Here is a 6,491-nt window from a genome sequence, read left to right on the forward strand (position 1 = left end):
GTGTGTCAGTACTGCTCCAGCAGGTCCAGGGTCCAGGTGTGTCAGTACTGCTCCAGCAAGTCCAGGGTCCAGGTCTGTCAGTACTGCTCCAGCAGGTTCAGGGTCCAGGTCTGTCAGTACTGCTCCAGCAGGTCCAGGGTCCAGGTCTGTCAGTACTGTTCCAGCAGGTCCAGGGTCCAGGTCTGTCAATACTGCTCCAGTAGGTCCAGGGTCCAGGTCTGTTAGTACTGATTCAGTAGGTCCAGGTCTGTCAGTACTGCTCCAGCAGGTCCAGGTTCTGTTGTATCTCCTGCTCTGACAGTAGAACCAGGTCGTCTGCATAGACCAGATATGTGATTTCTGAATTGGGTAGTGTGAGATCAGGTGGTGCAGAGTGTTCTGAAATGGTGGCTAGTTCATTGATGTAAATGTTGAATAATGTTGGGCTTAAGCTGCAGCCTTGTCTCACGCCACGGTCAATTTGTTGCCAATATTTCTACCGTACCTATTGTTTGTGCACATGGATTTGATAATGTCGTATGCTTTCCTCCCTACACCGCTTTCCAGTCATTTGTAGAATAGACCATTGTGCCAGATTATGTCAAAAAGTTTTCTTAAGCATCTATACCGCAGTCTTTTTCACGAGTAAGCATTTGGCGCCATCTAGTGCCCGTCAAGAGAAATTGGTCCATAACAGCATCCGTTTGACCCCCATTTCCCTGGCTTTAGGCTACGAGGCCATACACACTGAATGTCTTCTGCTGGGGACACAAAAATTAACAGTCTGCTTCCGGTAGACTGTTGTGCTACCTATCAGTCTATTTTCAACAATGGATGAAATAGATGTAGATAGATTTATATAATTAGCATCGGGTGGCCAAAATGGCACACAAACGAATATCAGAGTATTTTTCGAAGAACGCAGAGTACAAGAGTTGTGGTAGCGAACTGCGAAAAACAGAGAAAAAGTGAAGCTGCGGACATTCCGCTCTTACAAGTAATCACTTCCCCTGCTCATCTTGGTCTCCCTTCCTCTCTTTCTCTCTCACACACACAAACACACACAAATAAAGACGTTAAATGCCCTACTGCAAATGAAAAACACGACATAAAAGATTTCTACAATATTCCAGGATTTGAGTTTGTTCCCAGACATTTGTTTGTTTGTTTTTCCCGTGGGGCTTTGATTTCATTTCCCTGTATAAAAGAAAAATATCTGACCGTCATATTACAAAGCTAATTGAAATTACTTTTTTTTTTAAACTCGGTCCGTAAATGTCAATGATGCAATTAAAACTGTTTTTCACTTCAGCGTACAAGTTTCCTTTTGTTTCCTTCTCAGAACTGGATGTTTACAGTGAGACAATAAGTGGTTCTCGTATGCCCACTTTGATATACTATCCTGAGAGACAATATTTGGATAATTACATTTTCACATTCATTTCAGTAAAAAAAATAAAGTTATTTGTAAACTGTAGACAGTAGTATCATTTTACATTTGACATCGAGATCTTCAGAGTTCTCCACACTCCAGAGGAACCCAAGAGATGTCAGGAGCTCTGATCAGTGTTGCAAAACATCTTTCCAACCTGAAGTTCAGAGTCTGGGAGAACATGCAGAAGATTCTCCAGTAGAGTGAGTTTTAGTTTTCATATGGTGGATTTCTTGGCCTTGATCTGGTTCTGGTTCTGCAGTGCACAAACGATTTTATTTATGAGTAAATAATTTGTATTCTGTGCTTGGGAAACCACTGTATAGTGCGAGAGATCCCAACATTAAAAAGCCATCATAACACAAATAGGATTTTTACATCCTTAAGTCTCACATATTACTGACATAAGTGTAACATATGTAGGCGTAATTAGTGGGCTACCAGGTTTGTGCTCAATTAAACTAAACTGCAGGCCTGTTTAGAGCAGGTTAGCTTCTGAGAGTTTGTTGTATGATGACAAAATCACATAAAATAAGCAAATAATAACTGATATGAACAAACAATTGACAAAAATGGCCTCACTAAGCCAAAATGGTACTGCACAGTGCTGCTATAGGAAGAACCACCGATGATGATTCTCTTTTACAGATTCTCTGTTACAACAGTAGATACAACAGATCCAGTCCACACAGAAACTGTAAAAGAACATGCCAATAGACTCTTAACACCTATAATTCCACATACAAAAGCATTAGATTCATATCAGGTTAGACTTAAGCATGATGAACACAGACATACAGTACATGAGGAGGTTTAATATCTGTAAAGTCATTTTACTCAAAGTAAAGGGTCTGCAGTGTGTAGATGTGACCTCATCACATAAACAACACGATGTTTCATTCTGTTCTCTCACCAGCCCCTGTTAATCTGGACCCCAACACTGCTCATCCACACCTCCACCTGTCTGATGATCTCACTACTGTAGAATACAGACCACAGACATCACTATGTCTTAATAATCCAGAGAGAGTTGTTGTGCATGAGTGTGCCCTGGGCTGAGAGGGCTTTAACTCAGTTACATATTGCTGGGCAGTGGTAGCTCAGTGGTTAAGATACTCAACTAGTAATCAGAAGATTACCAGTTCAAATCTTACTGCAGACAGGTTGCAACTGTTGGGCTCCTGAGTAAGAACCTTAACCCTCAGTTGCTCAAGCTGTGTTCAATCAGAATTGTAGGTTGCTTTGGATAAAGGCATCAGTAAAATGTAATGGTGAGGTTGGAGACAGAGATGATTGGGTGTAATCTGAAAGTTGTGTGGGGGTTCAGTGTAGTGTCTACACTACTGCAGAATCAGGGATAAGTACTGGATACTCTGCCCAGGGCAGGTAGTCCACCACTTCACACCTACAGAGGGGCAGATTGCAGGTGGACCAGGGGAAAGTGACATTCATTGATCTTCTAACCAGTGCACACCATAACATGATTAACAGAGCTTTTCCATTGTTCTTACCAGTGAAGAGCTCAGTAACTGTGCAGAAGCATAGTCAAAGATACTAGATGCTCAGAAGGAACATCCCTAAAGGACAGGCATGATGTTTATTTGAGATGAGGATTATTTTTTATTATTGTTTCTGCACAACTGAGCATTATTCTGTCACCACTGGCTTGAGGCCAACAGCATCAGACAAACTGCATTACAAAATCGACCCAGCTGACTGAATTATGTCCACTACACCAAATGTATGAGAGCAGGTTACAACAATGTGCTCCATAAACCCAGAGTCAGAGTGGACCATCACAGAACCAAACACCAAACACAGAGAAGCTGAACCGAACACTGAACCGAATACTGAGGAGCACTGCCACCTGCATTGCCAATTAGTTTCAGGACAGGAAATAAAAAGCTGTATTTCTGAACTGGGCAAACAAACCTAATTTTGACACTGGTCTTAATAAGATATTTTAACAAATTTTCAAGCAGTTATGTCAGGAAACAAACCCAAAATAATTTGCTTCTCATCTTAACATTTGTATGACTTAATTTGCAATAGTTTTCAAGAAACCAACTGCAAAAGCTTCACGGTGGTGGACTGTCTAATGTTTTGCCTTGTCACTGACGGATTGGGATCCTGAGGATTCTGTGTCTGTGCTCTCAGAGGAAAAGTGAAAATTGTGGTCATAAATAAGGGATCACCCCATTCCTGCTACACGGGGGTGTGGATTTGACACAGAATTGGGTTTTGTCATGGTTTCCTCCCTTAGCGTTGTAGTTCCACATGTTCTGTTTTTGTGTGCATTTCAAGTGACCTGTATTTATAACATAAATGCATCTCTTTTTCGACATAGCGCGCGCGCGCACACGCGCACACGCACACACACACACACACACACACACACACACACACACACACACACACACACACACACACACACACACACACACAAACACACAAGTGATTTGTGTGTCCACACAACTTTAAAAAAAAAAATAATTCAGATTTATAGATTTGAGTCACTTCGGGCCATGCGAATTGTCTTGTCGTCCTCGGCTGTGCCTAGTTTCCCCGAATGTATTTATACCTACTGCAGTAAAGGCTGAGTTGACTGGACGCTGGTCTGCTGTAGTAATCCTGTCTTTGTGGAGCAGGCGATCACATAGGAACATGGCCAGCTGAAGCTGGAGCGTCGTTCATCGTGCGTGGGAGACATCTGCTGGTCACGAGGACGCTGTGCACGCGACACGGGTAGCGTTTATGGACTCGTGACCTCATGCACGTTCACGTCAATGTGTTTGTAAATCGTCTGCAAGACACTCAGTGTACTCGTGTGTGAAAAAAAAACAATGATTGGGAAGGTCTGTTTGGGATACAGGGTAAAATATGTGGTTCTTCAACACTGTGATGGTGAAGTTTCAAGAAAGAAATCAAAAGGTTTTCAGTTGTGTTTGCTTTTAAAAGCTTATTGTTCACAATTTCCTCCACCTTGGAAAAATATTTCCCAGGGCATTGAAGAGGCCAGTGTGGCAGGAGATTGTATTGCCAGGTGACATAAGTGAGGATAAACTTATTTATGACCAGCTGGCCAGACTATATTGCCAGTCAGTGAACATACCATGTACGCATTGCTCAAACCAAAAATCCTGAATGGTTTTGTCTGGTCTCGTTAATATTTACGCACAAAAACCTTACATACACCCATCCATGTTGTAGCCCAGGGAATATTAACCATGTCCTGTGCAGCCGAGAGAGTTACACTTTAAACACTTTACTGACACCACAACCCCAACTACAACCTGCGTGCTGTGTGGTTTTATCCACGTTTTGTTGGCTGATGCCAGATCATCAAATGAAAGTTGCAGTGAGATATGGTGAGAACTTTTAATTTCCTGTGTGGTGTTGGTGAGATTGAACGTAGAAGGCTAGTGTAGTAGAAGCAGATTCTTCCTCCTTTGGTTTTCTCTGAGTTCTGTGTCCCTGTCGACTCTGTACAGTTAGATGCACAGGTAGATGTACAGTTAGATGCACAGGTAGATGTACAGTTAGATGCACAGTGTCACGATTAGTCCCTTCCATCTTCCGTGTTTTCCCTGTCTTGTGTATTTTAGTTCCAGTTTCGTTTTCTCCGCCCCTCATTTGATTGCTTACGCCTGTCCCTCGTTTCTACCTTAAGTTCATGTATTTAAAGCCTGCTGTGTGGCCTTGGGCTTGGCCATTCGTTGTGGTTGTTTCTCTGAATTTGTGCGATTGTGTTTGGTGAATGTTTTTGAAAGCCCGTGTATGCATGTATGTGAGTTTGTCCTCCAAGCCTGTGTGTTACTTGTAGCCTTCTTGTTTGTTAGTCTCAGAGTTCTTCCTCGTATCTGTTATAGCCTGTTTACCCTGTTTGCGTTCATGTGTTTCTTTGATCATGTATCCCCGTAGTCTTCGTGTCGGATCTATGACCCTGGACTGCTACAACGACTCTGATTTTGGATTTGGCCATAATAAATCTCGCTCTTCTCTGCACATGCGTCCGCCTCCTTACCGCTCACCGTGACGTACAGGTAGATGTAGAAGTAGATGAACAGATAATTGTTCGGTTAGATGTACAGGTAGATGCAATGCTGTCCAGGTGCAGGTTACAAAGCCAGGCACATGCTACAGCTATATACTCTATGCACCTATCAGCATTTACATCAGACTTTAATTATTGGTGCTTGTATGTTAGTCAAATGTGGTTGTTGTACACTCTAGCGAGTGTGTGTGTCATTAACGTTACCATTGGGAGACCACCACAGAAATAAGACTTGCCACCCCAATTCAAGGCCTAAAATGAAGTAAATTAAACTTAATTGAACAATTACATTTATCATAATTTTGCAGGCAAACTTTATATTAAAATTATATCTCAAAATACAATTGTCCAGATTTTGTGTATTTTGAACTAATGTGCATTCAGGTTCTCCTGCCTCTGATTGACTGCACAATTGTCTGAAGTCATATACTATGTATTATACACTCAGTATTAATGATAATGCACGTTTGTAATGGTAGTACACACTGCGGATGGTGTGTAAGTATAGTAATTCTTATCTGTCTTTCTTTAGGCTTAGTGTTGTCACCCGAGTGACTTTTATGTTTATAGACCTCAGTTACCTACAAAAAGAGCAAAGGTCTTGAGATATAACAATAAAATTGTCCATTAGAAGAAAAAAAAACAAAGGCACATGGCACCCAGTGCCATGAAAACTATCTATCTATCCATCCATCCATCCATCCATCCATCCATCCAATTCATAGATGTCTATTTGTACATTAGGTCTGAGAGGTAGTACTAGCAAGTACACAATGATGGCATGAATTAGGTCTCATTATATATGACATATACAGAAACTGTAGAATGTACATTGTAAAAACATTTTTACTGTAAATTTTGTATAAGTGCATGAGACGTTCTCTAGTTCTCCAGTTGGAATGCCCGGTTAAGTTAAGGCAGCTCTTATCTCAGCCAAATGATCAGCTGAGAGGACTGCACTTTCTCTGCATACTGTAGGCCAAGTGTGGGTTTCATGGAAGTCCTATCCTCTTCTGCTCCGACCTA

The 6,491-nt window shown here is 41.7% G+C and overlaps 1 long non-coding RNA gene across 1 annotated transcript in view; it reads right to left on the reverse strand.

The window, feature by feature from the left end:
• Window positions 1-6,332: 6,332 nt before the first annotated feature.
• Window positions 6,333-6,491, reverse strand: part of LOC113589314 — a 5,739-nt gene continuing 5,580 nt past the window's right edge. Inside the window, exon 3 of the long non-coding RNA XR_003411956.2 lies at window positions 6,333-6,488. This is a non-coding gene — a long non-coding RNA (uncharacterized LOC113589314). The remainder of the gene's footprint in view (window positions 6,489-6,491) is intronic.

This window comes from Electrophorus electricus, chromosome 22 (genome assembly GCF_013358815.1).
Source record: "Electrophorus electricus isolate fEleEle1 chromosome 22, fEleEle1.pri, whole genome shotgun sequence".
Taxonomy (NCBI): domain Eukaryota; kingdom Metazoa; phylum Chordata; class Actinopteri; order Gymnotiformes; family Gymnotidae; genus Electrophorus; species Electrophorus electricus.